The 18,418-nt window shown below is 36.4% G+C and overlaps 1 protein-coding gene across 1 annotated transcript in view; it reads left to right on the top strand.

Annotated features, from left to right (window-relative positions):
- LOC129237153 (protein folded gastrulation) overlaps positions 1–18,418 on the top strand; it is a 122,994-nt gene that overhangs the window by 98,709 nt on the left and 5,867 nt on the right. The gene's annotated exons all lie outside the window — the stretch shown is intronic.

The following is an 18,418-nucleotide window of genomic DNA, read 5'->3' on the forward strand; positions in this document are numbered from 1 at the left end:
ATTTCTCAAATAAAATTCAAAACCATTAGAAAAGTGTTAAGAAAATCGCAAAGAGCTGAGTGGGCTGGGAAACTTTGTGGTTGCCATAAAATACTAACATCTAAGTTGAATAAACAATTCGAAGTGAGAAGCAATTTTAAATTTCCGCATGCCGGCAAGCGAAGCCTGAATAATGATAGGCGAGGCAGCGGGGGAAGTGGGGTATAATGCCTATGGACTGCATGACCGCCTGTTAGTAGCCAATAAAATACAAAACAAGGCAAAAAAGGCTATGTTGCAAGTGGCTAACTTAAACACCTCCATATTTGTGAGTCTGTTTTTTCAGCATTTTTCCTTCCTCACGCTCATAATGTTTAAATTTCTTTGGTAACACAACACCAACACCGTTAGAGGGCGGCAGCACAAAAATCAACACCGAGAAGAACAATAAAAATTACCATTTTAAGATAGAGATAAAAAGAAGAGTGTTGGCCAAATGGGTTAAGCGTGGCCAAAACAAAACAAAAAACACAAAAACGAACATAAAAATTCAAAATATTCGTGAGGCTCTAAACATGCAGACATTGTGGCAGACAAAAAAGTGCAAAGCAACCAGAAAATAAATACATTTAAAAAACAAACAAACTAACAAAAAAAAAGCAATTAAAATTGCAGTCCAAATAGGAGATGAATTGCCAAAATAAAAAGTAGCTGCTTGAAGCGCGGTAGGCAGGTTGCGGGCAAGGCAAAATGTGGTTGATGGCTGCCGCTAACAAATCCACATAACAAGAACAGATGTAAGCAAATATTCGATTTATTTGCAGAAATCATGAAAGGAGGCATTAAATTGATTGTGTGCGCACTTTTAGCATACAAATGCACAATTCACAGGCACATAAGTGCAGACGCGAGCACATACATAGCCGCATATGGAAAGTTCCACCAGTCGAGAGAACTGAAATTCCGAAAGAACAGTAAACATCAAACTACAGGTATTAGCTGATATCCATCAGAAACAAGCTGAGTAAAAATGGAAAAAAGCAAAAACAACAAAAATGTACAGTCTGTCACTTAAGAGCGTAATCTCGATTAGCGGGAATCGATTATTCGTTGTATAGAATTTTTTTGTCTTACACTAGGTGGCGCAAAATTAATCATCCTATTGGAGAATTTATTTATTAAATCAAAATATCAAACTTATGAACTAGACAGCTGCAGCACACAAACAGGCAATCAGTGGAGTGCGTAAAGTTCAAAATAAGATTTTCATCGCACAAATTTATAATTTTTTTCTCATTTAGTAAAAAAGTTGTTCAAAAATCAAATTGGAGGATTAACTTTATAGCACCCTCATACAAGGTGGCATTGTTGAGGCATTTAAAAAGCAAAAGAAAAAAAAAACAAACAGCTGTTTGTTCTATTGATTTAGTTAAGGCTTCTTCTATTCGCCACTTCCCTGCTCGCTTAATCTCTGCTCATCTAACTTAACGAAAAATTTGCATATGAAAGCAACAACAAAGTTATCGAGCAAGATTCGCCACTAGCCAGTATGGTTATACCTCATTAACCTGGTATAACTCACTTGTTAACGCTTGGCGAAAAGAAGAAGTACACGATTTTAGCAAGTTGAGCGCTGCTTATGTTTCGCGCCTTGACGTAGTTTTTTTTCTCTCCACATCTCAAATTACACAAAATTATCTCAGGTAGCAAATGGAATAAATTTAAGAATTTTCTAAAAAATTTCTTTTAATTTTTCATAAAATTGGCTACCTTCTTATGCTATCGACTGTATGAACGCCAGTTTGCACCGAAAGTCAGAAGCCACCATGAAAATACTTCAATTCGATATTTTGTTTATAAATTTCGGTGGTGAACGCGTGCCGAATTCATAAACACTGCATTGTTATTTCACGTACTGCATTGTTGTTGTGTTGTACGGGTACTTATAGAACGTACTTGCTGCTATAACTTTGTAGGTATCAATGCGTTGTTGTATTTATTTACCACATTCTGACTTTCTAACACATGTTCAACTTGCTAATACTAATAATAAAAAAAGTACAAACCCGTATTTTTAGCTTCTGCACTTTTTACATTGGCTGGCCTTTTCACCTATTCTCGTTCTCTTCACTGGTCGCACCCACTCCTCTAACTGCACATCAAGTACATATGTAAATCATAAAAGCGCACCAAGTATAAGCAGTGATGTATGCATGTGTGTGTGCGTATGTGTATGTTGTACCCTTTTGTTTTGTTGTGTTACTTGCGGCTCTCGTTTCTTTGATTTTCTATTTCCATGTCATGGTACGATTTTATTTATTGGACTTGAGGCCTGGTTAAGAAAAATTGTGTTATGGCAAGTTTTCTTAAAAAATTCCCATAAATGAAAGGTGTATTCTAAATATATACATATATTTGCTTGTAATGTGACTTGCACAATAAACTTTTGTTTGGCTAAGTGAGAAAAAGTGAAATTATGTGCACAAGTAGATATGTATACATGTGTGCACAATAATAGCAGTGTAAAGTATTTGAAAGTTTAGATCATATATGAATTTTTATTTATTTAATTTTTTTTATATAACTTTTTTCTTTTTATAAAAATGTATAATAAAAAAAATATATATAACGGGGCCACGTGAAATAAAAAGGTCTACGCCAACAGCCCAGGGTCGATGCAAGACTTCAAAGATGGAATTCGTGAGGCTATCGAGGACATAGGGCATATCTTTGAATATCAAAATAACACCTCTTATTAGATAACCCTATATTTTTCCATTTCGCGTTGCGCGACTTACGCTTTTTGGATCCTACCCCTTCATATGAAGCGCATTGCTTGTTGATCAACTTAAAATCATTGCAGATCAGGAGAATAATCCTATCTTTGTCTTATTTTCCTTTCTTTTTTAATACCTACAGGGTTTGATTGAAAAGTAATGAGCCTTCCCGCGTGGAGCGTCTGACAAGCGATCAACCGAATCGGCTGGTGGGGGAAAATGATCGTTGGATCTTCCCCTTTCACTAGAAACCGGTCCCAGTTCGCTGGCAACAGCGGTGCAGTCAACATCGCTCCGCGCGTGAAAGCTGTTTTAAAAGTGTGTTAGAATTTTGCAGTGGCGAAATTGCAGCGATCGTTGGAGCAACGTAACTCGATCAAATTTTGCGTAAAGCTACACAAAAGGAGTACCGAAACCATTGGGCTACTCAAAGAGGTTTACGGGGACCAATCTCTGTCTAGTGCCCAGGTAAAACGGTGACACAAGTCGATCAAGGAAGGCCAGGAGGACGTCGAAGACGAACAGCGATCTGGAAGGCCTTCGACGACGCAAACAGACGAAGATGTGAACCGGGGGAAGATGGGGTTTCCGGTGCTTCCCCATCCTCCCTACAGCCCAGACCTGTCCCCTCCGGACTTATTCTTGTTCCCGCGCCTGAAAAGAAAGCTAAAAGGGAGGCGTTTCGACTCAATCGAGGCGATCCAAAAAACTGTGACAGCCGAATTGAACGCGATTCCGTCGGATGAGTTTAAAAATGTTTCCTGCAGTGGAAGGACCGTTACCAGCGGTGCATTGACGCTCAAGGGTCCTATTTTGAAGAATATTGATTGTATAAGCCAAAAGATTTAATAAAACTGCTTAAAAAATATAAGGCTCATTGCTTTTCAATCAAACCCTGTATTAACCTTTAAGTGTGTCCAGTTAGCTTGTGCTTGTTAGAATCTATTATATTCGTTGGCTTAATAAATAAATAACTCACCAGTAATACCAATATAAATTTTTGGCTTCCAAGGCTGCGGAAAATTAAAAAATTAAAAAAAGAAAATATCTTGTCGGGGATAACTCGAGAAACATCGCCTATAACAAATGTAATTTACTTTTGTTTTTTACTTCAGATGATTCTGTTGCGAGTCCTGATGTATAAAATGTAACAACTTTTTTTCGAAGCGTCTCCGGAGATTCACTGTCACTCAACTGCCTCGCTGAATTTTTAATGTTTCGCAATACAAATTCTAAAAATATTACTAAAATAGTGACTACACTAACATGAATTCACTAACACTATCTGTATCTTAATTTTAAAATATTTATTTTCCCCGAATTAACCTTACTCTACTTAGGTCTGTATCGCCGAGATTTTTTTAAGTATGCCTATCTTCACCGAATTAACCTTATCCACTCTTTAAAGGATTTTCTTTTACAAAAATGGGGCTTTCAGCTATTAGCCCATAGATGTCGCTAGAAGTATTTTTAAATCTTCCAAATGTCTTGTTTTTTTCGTCTGTCATCTGTCAACAATATTCAGTTCATTGTTTGTTACGTTTAATACAACAATGCATTTTTGTCGCTCTTAAAAATGTTGAATTTCCTGCCTTCAAACTACGATTTGCGGACATCGTTGATTTTCTGTTATCAATTGAAAAAAAAAAAAACGCTTCTCAAGCTCATCAAATGCTTATAGAAGCATATGGTGGGCATGCTCTAAGCAGAGCACAGTGCTTCAAGTGGTTTGAAAAATTCCGAAGTGGTGATTTTAGCGTGGAGAACCAGGACCGTGGCCGGGCACCGAAAAAGTTTTAGGGCGCCGAATTGCAAGCATTGTTGGATGAAGATGATAGTCAAACGCAAGAAATGATGGCAGAGCAGTTGGGAGTGAGCCAAAAACCATTTCCAAACGTTTAGAAGACGTGGACATGATTTTAAAGGTCGGAAGGTGGCTGCCGCATGAACTGACTGAAAGGTAGCAAGAGAACCGAAAAACCACTTGTGAAATGCTACTCTTCCGGTTCAAAGGGAAGTCTTTTTTGCATCGAATCGTTACGGGTGATGAAAAATGCGTGTATTTCTCCAATCCCAGGCATAAACGGTCGTATGATCTCCGCCCGGCCACAAGCCAAAAACAACGGCTAAACCAAATCGCTTCGGCCGCAATGCAATGCTGTGTGTTTTTTGGGATCAGCGGGGTATGATTTGGTACGAGCTATTAAAAGCAGGTGAAACAGTTGACGGTGCACGCTACCAACGACAATTGGCCGATTTGAACAGCGCTATCCACCGAAAATGCCCAGAATATGCCGATCGGTGTCACAAAGTAATTTTTCTTGATGACAATGCACCGCCACATCGAACAAGAGCGATTCGGGAATTGATGGAGACGTACGATTGGGAACCGCTGGTGCATGCGGCTTACTCACCAGACTGGGCGCCTTCCGATTATCATTTGTTTGCATCGACTCATTTCATAGGTATCTACATGCCACATATCTGTTCAATCAAAAAATCAAAATTTTATTGATGTGAAACTAACACTTTTTTCAACACTACAAATCGATACACTCCATTCGATACATAGCTGTCTTGACTGATTCCTTCTAAAACTCGTACATACATACAAATGTGTGCTTATCATTTCAAATGAAATTTTCCGAAGCACCGAAAGTACATTCATATACAAAAAGTATTTATTAATTTCATATGTACCCTCATACAAGTACATATGTATATACATACATATGCATGTATGTACCCATTGGAGCTCCACAGACTTGCTCAAATAGCAGCGATTTTTCATGTCCACATACATATTTTCAAATGAACACATTTAAATAAATCACAAAAGCAAATCTAACATGCGCACTTTAATCTCACTTCAAAGCGACCAAAGTAATTAATTCCCAAGGTTAAGATTTTCAAAGGAAGATTATTTGTAAAATATTTTTCAAAGCAACGTACATCCGACAACAATGACAGTGTTTCAGATATTTCCAGTATTCAATTTAATATTAATGGGCCGGAAAAATCAATTTAAAATAGAAATTGCAAACAAACGAGTTTCATCTGCTAGACAGTATTGGACATTTTCGTGTAAAATGAAACGTTTGGGGCCACTGTGCGGCATTTTTTGAGAATTTATTTATGAAATGAACTTGTGAGATTCTCGTTTTTGCTGCTACTATTTTCTTTACTTGATTTCTAAACTATCTTGCATGCACGGAATTATCGCCTGATGGCCTATTCAAACAGACATTTATGTATTGATGGTTAGGGGAATGCCCCTTACTTACTAGCAAATTTTCATACTGGGCTTGTAATCCCATTCAGACACAATGTAATCAATCAAAGTGTGCTTAAATAAAGTATAGCGATTGAAAATTGTATTTTGCTATTGGACTTGAAGAGCAGAGAAAATCGATGGGCCCCTTGCGGTGAAAATTCATCCAAAAATGTTCAGAGTTGCGTGAAATCCTCTCGAAATTGTGGACATAATGACGGTACGTAGATAAAAGTTGTCTTTACAAAGAAATTTAATCAGTTCTCTTGTTTCATGTTCATAGGAAGCCTTCACTTAAACAAGCAGACGTATGCAGTTGGCGTCCTGAGGCAAAGCAGCTAAAATTTTGTTAGATCACCGTCGAATTTTTCGATTGGTTAGTTTTAGTGTCCAGATTTTCTGCCTGTATAGCGTTAGAAAAAATTGTTATATATCAATATAAATACCCTGATTAACATTTTCTAGAGCTTTACACATTTTGGAAGCACAACTTGAACCTGAATGGAAAAAAGCCTATATGAGGGCTAAACTCTTCTTCTATAGTAAATATATGTAGGTCTCTCGTATTAATGTTGTGTGTGAACGGAAGGCAAATAAAAAAATTACTTACAATTTACATACATACATACACACATATTTTATTTAGAAATGGTCCCTTTATATTATTTCCACGCTAGTAAATACTTTAGTTACGTTTTGACATTACGAGAGGATTCAATGATGCTGCCATTCTATGAATTTCAAATTTAAATTCGGAGCTGTTAGAGTTCAATGATACCATTGCTATGGTTGTAGTTTTTACAAAAATAATACTATAATTAGTTCAATGATAGGTTGTATCACGCACGTTGTCTTAGTTCCTAGACACAGATATATCCCTGAAAATGGGATCGCGGACGACCAGGCTAGGAGTGGAAATCATCTTAAATCCGTCAATTCTGCCCAATATGTGGGCATCTCTTTATCCTCAAGCAAGCTTTGGATTAGGTCGGTCTGCATTACACAAGCCAATATTAGATGGACCGCTGAGCCCACTTGTGAGATAACTAGACAGATTCGGCCTAGAAAAAATGAGCACAGAACTAGGCCCCTTAACCTTAGGGACACGTCAATTTACCTCTGTCGCAGCTGCAGGAACGAGGCGGAGGTGAATACGGTTAGATATTTCCTCTGCCACTGCTCCGCTCTTTCCAGAATGCAATATCGCTGCCAAATCTATTACTTCTTTGAATGTCTAGCAGACTTGGAATCAGCAGCCATCCACAATATTTTATCGTTTATTAGAGCGATGAAGTGGTTTTATCACATTTGTAATAAGAGGCGGAACTTGAGTCCTAACTGGTGGTATTACAATGATATTTCAGGCACAAGTGGGTCCTCTCCACACCCTCCATTAGATCATTAAATTTTGGTTTTGATTAACTTTTTTACTAAATAAAAAAAGTGATTTTGAGTGATAGAAATCTTTGGTTTGATCTTTCTTCTCTTCTGTTTATACACTGCAGCTGTCGTAGACGTGCGCCGTCATTTGCTAAAATTATAAAACTTCCGATATGGTGATTAATTTTGCGCCACCTAGTAGGCATGCATATGTAAGAAAAAATATATTTTTTTCTTTAAGGTATTCATAAAATATATGGCAAAACAAAAAAAAAATCATTTTTTAAATTTAATATGTGGCAACAACGCTTTGAAAAATGCCATTGAATTCCAAGGAAAATATTCACTCTTCTGCAAATTTGGTCATTATTTAATCTCCTTTTTTTACTTTCTCTTTAAAGATGTCCAGCAATGGTACTCTATGATTTATAAAAAAAAAAAATAATTAACTCAAACAATTTTTTATATTGCCCTATGCCAGGTCATCAAGAAATCCTTTATTTTTTTTTAGCCATCCCAATATGTATATAGTATGTATGGGCATATATATGTACCTTAAATTTCACTGATATACGATGCCTTAGCTTATTTTGGTCCCATTTATGCAACCAGATATTCGAAATTTGGACCTTTGGACCTGAACTTGACGAAATTCCGCTTGCCATTTAATTAATATTAAATTACATTCGCATCTAATAAGTTTTCTAATAGTTGAAAATTTTGGAAATTGAAGCCCAAACGCCTACATTGCCACCGGATGAGTTGCAAGTAAATGCCAGCTTGGTGGGCTATTCGACCGCCACGCGCTGTCTGGCGGCACTCAGCTGACATTTACACCAGCTCCGCATGAAACTTACAAAAATTATGTATAATTATTTACTTTGTAATTATATATATTATATATATATGTAGTTGTTGGTACTTTTTTCATTACCACATACAAATAGATATATACTGGTACGCACCTACCTCACTACCGTGTCACCTCACTACTGTGACTAATCCGTGGCCAATTATAATCATTGTTTTCCCATTCTTTATCGGTCATTGTACGCTTTTGTGTGCTCATATGTGGTTACGAACATATGAACTTAGCTTTTATTGTGTAGCGTGCTCCAAGATGCTACTGACTGAATATGGCTCTGCTATCTAAAGCGATTACTTTATTTTATTTCACGGTCTTCTGTAATCAGTTTATGAGATTTTTTATTTTGGGTGGGCTTGAAGCTAATGTATTAAAGCATTAAACAAATTTTTTGTTAATGAAGATTACAAGAAAAGTCAATGTCAATATGAAAGATATCAGCTAGAATATGGGAAGCACTATTTCTTTGTTAAAACTATCTAAGAAAATAAATATATAATTGGCGCTTATACCCTTTCTGGGTATTTGGCCGAGCTCCGCCTCCTATTTGTAGTGTGCGTCTTGATGTTGTTTCACAAATGGAGGACCTATATGGTAGTTATAAGATATTTTTTATGATTATTATTTTTTAATACATACACATGTATGTATATGTATGTGGTCGGTAGTTGCTAAACACAACAAATTCATTTAACCATAAAGCAGGCAGTTGACAATAGGAATACTCCATTATAAGGCTATTAAAAACAAACTCAAGATAGGAAGGAAGTAAAAATAGCCTTTGAACCCAGTACTTGTCACTGGCTGGAACTTGCGAAAGTGAAAATACTGCGTTGGTATAGAGCAAATTCAACAGACGGCTGATAGCCATATCTGAGAGCTACTTAGCTTTATAGCTGCAGGTGGTTGAAACGGTTGAACTACCACTCTGGCATTCGTCAAGTAGCACTACAGCGCCGCCGTTTTGAGACCTCCAAAAAGCAGATATCTACAGCCAACCAATGGAGAAGATTGATGGGATCTAGCTTAGAGTACAGCTTAAGGCTGTCGAAGAATGGAGCGCCGAGTGACCTTAATCCGCCAGCTGCCAAACCCGGATATTTACAGGAAAAGTGCTCAACAGTTTTCTTGTCTGAAAGGTCGCCACAGCTTCTGCAATGGCGATTAAATGGTAAACATAGCTTTTCCGCGTGTGTGTCCATCGTCCAATGATCGGCAAACACAGCTACGAGTTATGAAATTGAATGGCGTGGAGTCCTCAGTAATTTCTTAGCCCTCCGTCTATTGCACTGAGACCAAAGCGTTTTCGAAATAGCACATGAAGAAATGATCCTTCATCTTTTCTGCGCTTTCCTGAGACATAAGTTCTGCGATTCCCATTTAACAACAGTCAGAGGGATGCCCATGACAAAGTAGGAGGTCTCTGAAACCGATTCGGTTCCCTTTCGGACAAGCTCAGAAGAATCAGAGAAATGTTACCTTCGCACCCAAGAGATTTCATCTCCTGCCTTGCAGGAGTTGACTAGTTTGCATCCGCACCATGGCGTCATCAGAGCCGGCTGAACTCGGCTGGACTATAGGAAAAAATGTTGAAATCCCCCTCTCTCCCTAAGCATTTTATATACCTGCAGGAGCGCAGATATTTCTATCTGGAAAACCTTAGTAGCACTCTGAAATTTTTAAGAAATATACTAATTGTCTGATTTAGAGAAAACGCTTGCTCTGACTCCCGATTCCATCCAGTGTTGTAAATAAAAAGATATATTATTATTAGATTTAAATAAGTCGACTTACAGATTTTGTAATGCTTAAACACGACTTTGATAGGAATTTTCAATAAGCTTCAGCTCACCTGGAAAGACACAAAAGAGGTAATAAATGTATTAATATATAATTATATAAATCAGACTTAAATTAGTGAATAAACATAAATATATATTTTATATACTCGTACTTTGTTATTAAAAGGAAAGGAACAAAACACGCTGCGGGTCCGAAATTCTTTTTAAAGGACGAAGTATAGAATGTGACATCTTTTAAATAGCCGCCATGGGGTTCGTAAGGCGCCACAGCCTATCAACATCGACTCGTTCTTTTTGGGAAAACCTTATTGTAAAACCCCTTATATAAAGTAAAGGATTGTGCCCTCAGGGTCTCACGACCTTTCTCTTTTCATCATTAAATATTGATATGCCTTATTATTATCCAGGCCCTCCAATAGGCTTTTTCATTTTCCATTTATGCATTACAGATCGTTCTTAGTGAATTTAATTAAAGGTAGTTGCACGAAATTTCAAAAAAAAAAAAAAAAAATACTACAGTACAGGCCTATTTGTATTACAAAAATACTTAATTTATTATAAAATAGACCTAAGTTTCACAGCACGGACTTCTAGGCAAAAGCAAAAATTTAAAAAATACACTTCTACCTTACCGGAAGGACCCGGATTTATATCCGGCCACGAACTGTCACTTCAGCAGCATTCCGAAAAGATATATGACGAATGTCTATGCTTCTACAACAACAAGATCCCGTCTAAATCACATTTCATTGATGACTGTATGGAAGAGCACAAAGGTCCAAAGTGTAGAGTGTGGAAAGCATTAAAACACCCGGAATAGTCACAACTATTGTAGAAACGTGAATGAAGTTTGACTTAAATCATCTATACATTTGGATGGTAGAGCCGTGTTCGTGTGGCACGTAAAATAAACCTATTGAGAGCGCAAGTGCTGCTAGGCATCAGTGAAGACAGCACTTTGAAAATGAATTACCATGAAGTGGGCCAAGAAGAGTTCTGGGCTTAAGAGTAAAGTAAATAAAAAATAATGAAAGGCCGACATATTGACAATATTTAACCACTTATTTTGTTTTATTTTATGCATTATATATTATTTTTTTCTTTTTTGCTTAAATGAAATTTTTTTTTTATAAATTATGGTTCATTATAAGTCATTGCGTATTATTTTCATATGGAGAGAATGCGCTACACATGCAAAAAAAAATGCATTAAAAATCAATGAGAATGTCAAGCCACTTCAAACTAGCATGCTATTGTCTAGAATTAAGTAGGCTAAAAAAATGCATACCCAAAAATGTTGTGAAAATTTTGATTAAAAAGAAATTTAAATGAACATTTGATGAATTTTTTAAAATTTTGCATAAAGTTTTAAAGTTGGATCTAAAAGGTTTTTAATAAAAAAAATTAATTAATTTGCAAAGAGAAATTTATATTAAAATTAATAAAAATAAAAGTATTTGTATATATATAGCCAAAACTTATGTGGGGTCCTTATCAATATGTTACTCTTCTTATGCAAAAAACAAGGCAAGATCGTCTTAAAAAATCTAGTGAGAAAGCTTTCAGCGTCACACGAATTAGGGTAAAGTTAACAAAATTTCTCATAAACTTGAAGAGAATAACGAAAAGTGCATTAAAACAGTTGCATTTTTATGAGCACAAAATTTTCAAAGCTCGTTTTTTGTAAGCACTCAAATTAATTTCGTTTTGTTTTTGCAAAAGGCTACCAAAGTGAAAAAAGTTTGAGAAAACCTGCGTTGTATATATGGCTGACCAACTGACTAACTGACTGATGACTGACATCAAACGCGAAAAGTTGGCTGCATGAAACGGATCAACGGACAGACAAATAAGCAAGCTGGACGCTCTCTCACCTGACCGATTCTCTAAATGAATGTGTTGAGCGTGTTGAGCATCTTACCGAACAGATGTATGTATGTATTTGTTTGAATGTATGTATGTACATTTGTGTGTGTGTGCATACAGTGGCTTTGGCTTAGCAAATGCGGTTTTGCACAAAACTTTTTGATTGTGGTATTTGGCGTTGATGTGCTTGCCATCGGTAGATGATTGCTAAAGCTGTGGCGGTCAATAGGTGTGGCAGCTAATACCGCTGTGTATGTGTGTGTGTATATGTGCAACTTTTGGTGACTTTTATTTGCGAATTTTGTAAGCTATAGATATGCCAGTGCTGGTGTTAGTGCTGCTGCTCTGTTGTGGTTGCGGCTTGGCTAGTTTGTGGCAGCGCTATTGCTGCGGTTTAATAACGCTAATGTCATTTCAATTAAATTGACAAAGAATGATTAAATGCTTAAGTGAATGCATGAAGGGGTAAAATGCATAATTGACTGACTGACTGACTGACTGGTTTACATTTTTTTTTTAATTTGCTTTGCTGGCACACTAAAATTTGTAGCCACTTGACTAACTGACTAACGGATACTTTGATGTAAAGCTTCTGCACACCGTCTGGCTGGCTGACAGATTGACTGACTGTTCGCCTCAATGTCCGACTGCCTAACTTGATTATTGTCCGCGTGGTAACATTTCGATTTATTTGCTGGTGCTAATGATCGCCTCCGCGTTCGATTACTCGTGCCCACACACACTTGGGCATACCAGTGCAAACACATGAGAATATATGCTTATACATGTATGTATATATGTGTGTGTATATGTGCACTTTTATTGAATTAAAAATGAATGGCATTGCAAATCGGCTACTGCAGCTGCAGTTTTAATTAAACATTTTTGCATCAGCCATTAGAATTGGAAAACATTCTTCGCTAGATGATATTTTCGATATCTGCGTATTAATACATATATGTACGTACGTACGTAAGTATGCAACTACAGCACACAACTTAATTAAAATATCGAAGTTTTTTGACTGAATTGAATTGGTATATTAATAAATAACGCGTCGAGTGGCACATCATTGTTTTAATCATCGACAGATACCACTTTATGAAAATATTTGTAAATATAGGTATGTAAGTACGTACGTGGTGTGGCTAATAAATAATTAGGCTGCCGCTAGAAAACCATTTATTTTCATATTTCATAGTCATTTACTTATTATTAGCCTCAAAATGTGTCACGCCTCTATAACTACAGCATTCTACGCGAAACGAAAGAGTGCTTTAAGTCTCCTCTAACAGCTTCTCCAAGATGGACTTAAATAAATCTTTCAATTCCTTTCATGGTGTAATATTTGAATAATAAGTTGGATGATCTAACATTAGGGAGCTGAACTTGGCTAGACACCGCTGGGCATACAATGCTGAATGAGCTGGTGCATAGCTTTGTAAACTTTCCATTTATACGCTGAAAGAAAAAATTAAAAACGAAAAAACAAAAAATTTAACGCAAAAAAAAATAGTACATATAGCAGAAGTGAAAATTTCAACGGAGACAAAGAAAGAGGGAGAGACCCGAGAGAGAATGAAAGAGAGAGAGAGAGAGAGAAAAAGAATGTATATCTAAATAAACGCACAACATTTACAGAGAATACAAATACACAAAATTGACAAAAAACGGAGAAGGGTCGATTGGTGTAGGTAAACGCTAGACACAAACCGAGGCAACAACGCGCACTACTCAGAGCGTTTATCACCCACACAAACGCAGCGATTCCAGGACCGCAGCAACGGCACAAATTATCGCAAGGCAATGCCAATAAATCCGACGACGGAATGGATAGCACCTTATAGTACGCACAAGCACTAGCCAGGAAACGGAAATAAGCGCCAAAAAGTAGGCAGAAAAAAACGCAAAAAAAAAAACTCAGGAAAAATAGATAAGATATATATAGGGTAGAGATAGCTCTCTCTCTCCTTTTCCTCTACGTTATATCTTTTTTCTCTCTCGCGGATCGTAAATCCCCAAAACGTTGCCTGGCCTTGAAATTTTACTCTCCATTCTCGCTCGTCCATCGACGCTTAAGACGTTTCATTTCGAAAGGAAAACACTTTTAAAAACGAATACTATGACTCTGCTGAATTATTCACAGAAACTCGAGATGCTGTTTATGAAAGAGAAGGCTTCCCCATAAACACCGTGCGGTTGCTGGTATTTGAGACATGTATACTTTTTCTCTACCAGCGTCAGTTTACTTATTTTAAAGTCACACCTCGTATTTTTTTGTTTATTGTGCATTAACTGATATGCGTGCATATTTGACGAAGAAAAAACTTATGGAATATTACAAAAAAAAAAATGTTTATAATATAAAAAAAAAATTATATAGCTAAAGTATAAAAAATTTAAATATTACCAGTTTTATTGAAATCTAATCGAAATACTTTAAAAATGTCATTTGCATGCGCATTTTCGATTTATAAAGCAGTTGAAATATATTTAGCCTTTTGGATTTAAAGCACAGCTGCTGCGAGTAACTAAGTTTTTTATATTTTTTTAAAAACTGTTTCAGCGAACAAATTTCTTTTGTCTGTGCGTTCGTTCGTTCATTCCGACACTTGCCACTTTCTTTATTTGACAGCTCACAAATTGCATAACATACACAATTGTGCGCATTTACATGCATACATATTTACATATTTACTACATCCACATATTAATATGTATGCTAGCAGACCGTTATATGAACAGCAAGTTCAACAACATTAAGTTTATGCAGAACTGGCTTGCATAATTGAGCCATAATAGCTGTTTGAGGTATGGAAAAGGGAAGTGAAGGACAGATGACAGTCGTTAAAGATGTGACTTTGACATTCCCAGAATTCTAAATTTGGAATTCTGGCATTGCAGTAAGATTAAGAGCCTCATGTGGAGTGCGTACGTTTACTTATGGAGATATACAACTGTGTTCACAATAATAGCAGCGCGATATATTGCAAGGTTTTGCTTGGTTATATATTTTTTATTTTATTTTATTTTATATTTTTTAAATAAAAAAACTTTGGTGCACAGTTTTATAGCCCATATGTGAATTTTGGTATAATAAAGTGCCGGTTTAAAGTGAAGATTTGCTCTAAAGATTTGCGTAGATTTTTTCTAAAGTTTTTTCTTGACGATGCTATGGAAGAAAAACCATATAACGAATGATTGCAAGATATTTTTTATATAAAAAACTTCCAAAAAATCTCCACAATTTTTGAGACACTTCACACTTGCACCTTCTTGTAATAAAATTCAATGGGCTATAGAACTGAATACCCAATATTTTCTTAAGAATTCTGATTAATAATTTAAAGTTTTTCCAAAATTCATTGATTTTTCTTTAATTTTGTACAAAGTTCGAAACTTCAAGTTATATATTTTTTTTGCAATCTAAACTATATTTAAATAAAATAAGTAAAAAGTAGTAACAAATTTTGAAAATGCCAGTCTGCTGTAATTGTGAACACAGGTGTATGCTTATATTTGTATGTATGGGTTACATATATCAATGAGCTCTAAAGTATATGTATGTATGTATACATAGGTATATACTTACATAGCAGCACTTTTAACTAAGAACTCCAAAATGTGGTGCAACAAGTGTGTTGCACGATTATATGACAAGCGACAACAGAGCTTTCAATGTGAATTAATACGCATGTATTCACATATATCTGTGCATGTGCTTGTATGTATGCATATTAGGGCGTCACACAAAAAAAAAACGGATTTTCCACCGAAATTATATAAAATATTTTATATAAGACTTTCGTCCAAAAATTTCGGAAAAATAAAAATATTGAGCTATTTACGTGAGCTACACTTATTGGATTCAAGTATTTTCCTACTTGTAAAAAAGTCGACAAACTAGTTTTTAAAAATATTTATTTCCGAACAATCAGCTCAGATATTAGAATAATTTATGCTTAAAAATCAGCTACAAAATGCTTAAAAATTGTATCAGCAGAATCAAAAAAAAAAATTTTTAATTTTAAGAGGTACTTTTAATTCGGTCCCACTCACGAGAGTCTAAATATTTTTCTGCAATATTTTGGTTGAAGTCTTTCGATTTAAAAACAGTGCCAATTTTTTCGAATAAAAAGTAATGCACCCTAATGTGGTGAAGGTGTTATGAAACATAATATAAAAGATAGTTCCTTCTACAAAGCCTCGAAAGCACAGAAAACAAATGAAACAATAAAACAGAGTACGCACATAAGTATGTACATATGTATGCGTGTATAGCAATAACAACTCAGATATAAAAAAAAGTAAAACCAAACAAAAGCACTGTTAAGTAGTTTGGTTTTATTCTATTTTATTTACTTGAAGAACAAGCAACAACTCATTTCTCTCACTCACTGACAACTGTTGACGTCGATGATGAAAACTTTTCTTTTCATGGCTTTTTTTATGACTTATGCAGCCGCCGTGGCTCTTGGTCTATGTCTGATGAAATGCGTCAAAACAAAAATATAAATAAATGAAATGGAAAAGTATCAAATATGTTTTTCGTTGAATGTACATTTGTATATAGTTTCAGCTAAATACAGTGGCGGCCAGCTTATTAGCAACGATGATAAGCAAACCATCAACATTAAAATATTTGAAAGCAACCAGCCGGCGCCTACTTTTTTCTATGTAATCAAGATTTACCTTACTGCCCTTTTGCTTATACTTTAAAGCACTGAAGTGGGATGCTTTATCCCATGCCCAGCATGGCTTACACTACTTCGGACTACCACTTTTTCGGTTTATGCAGCATAACCTAGTTGAGCAGCAGCTACATTCTTTTGAAGATATCAGCAAGAGAGAAATTAGTGCATAAAAGCTCGACTGTTGGAGGGCCATCTTGAATAATGGTAACGGTTTTTGGCACTATCTCACAAATGGTTCGTTAAATTTTTGAAATGTGTGTTTTCGACGGGTTAGGTCCAGGTGGAGAGATGTGTAAGGTGAGTGCGGTGTGCCTGCACATACTAGACATATATTGAGTATGCCGAGGTTCATTATGGATACCTGTAAGTAGGAGTTTAACCTGTAAGAACATCATGAACGGAATGGAGCCAAAGTTAGGCGGACCTCACGATGCATTTGAAGATCTTCGTCTGCGACGAGTAATGGGTGAACTTCTATGATGTCATTCAGGGGTCGCTAGTTTAGGAAGGCGGTAAGAGGCTTCCGATGAATTTTGTTTAATATTTGTCTGTAAAGTGTCCGATATCGTTAGCGCTGTCGAAAACATGTCTCCTAACTCAGCCTGGGAGGTGATTTCTGCGGCGGAACCTCAGCAGGAACTACTTGTTGAGCATCTTATTATGCTTCTTAACCGGGATCTTGAATGCCTTGTTGTGGAGATGTTGCAGAGGAGTCGTCACAAGGCATCTCGCAACTGACAGGCGAATAGTTTTAAATATCGTCAGCAAGATTTCTTTGCTTTTGCCCCAAGAAAGACTGGCGAGATAAATTCCCACTTTGGAAAACAGATTCTCAATGTCATCGCCGGGCGCCACTATCGAACAATCGTCAGCACAGGACACCCATGAAACCCCTTCTGATGGTTGCGAAGCTTTGAAATATATGTAGAAGTAGAAAAGCGAGGATGAAAGGACACTACTATGCGGTACTCCTCATCTAGTAGCATGGTATGGTTGACTGTATGGAAAGCATTTGATAGGTGTAACACTACTAGGACAGTTCTTTCGCAGTGGCGTTTTTGGTTAAACCCGCTTTACCTGCGTGTTTATGGCGAAACGTGTTGTGGAGGTACTGTGCATTCTAAGCTAGCTATGATGATGCGTACCTGGGATTAGGTGTTTCGTGAAGAGTGGAAGTAGGACCCCACAATATCGGTATTTCATGGCGCCGCACCAGAAAAAGTCTTGCAGTGTTAAATTGCACCTGCGGCACGATTACCGAACTTAGCGCGCAAATGATCGATTTTGGCATGGGCTGGCGTTCTACTGAATTCAAAGTTCGTTGAAGTTCATGCCTTCAATTTTTGTCCACTAAAAATCGTTACCATGCATCACTTTTTCTCAAAGCTGCCACATTGTTACCCACTGCAAACTGTACAGGTATTCTGACACTAAGAAAATCTATCAGAATAGTTGACCTGATTTCTGATTATCACTATGATGTGATAAATATTTTCTTCTATCACTTTGGATATATGTATACATTCTATATGAAATCTATAAAGCAATTGCTCGATATCCAAGCTCAATTATTTCTATGCTGCTTATTATTAACATATTTGGTAGAGAATTTCTGTACTGAATATTGAAGTCAATAAATCGAATTGTACAATGCCAATAATTAAAATCATTCCACTCACTTACCTGTTGCCACCATATAAGTGTTGATTATACAAGAACGCAAGCCCGCCTTTAATCAACCATTAAATTCAAATATCTTTTATTCTACTAAAATTATATTAAAG

Source organism: Anastrepha obliqua, chromosome 2, assembly GCF_027943255.1.
Source record: "Anastrepha obliqua isolate idAnaObli1 chromosome 2, idAnaObli1_1.0, whole genome shotgun sequence".
NCBI classification, from domain to species: Eukaryota; Metazoa; Arthropoda; class Insecta; order Diptera; family Tephritidae; genus Anastrepha; species Anastrepha obliqua.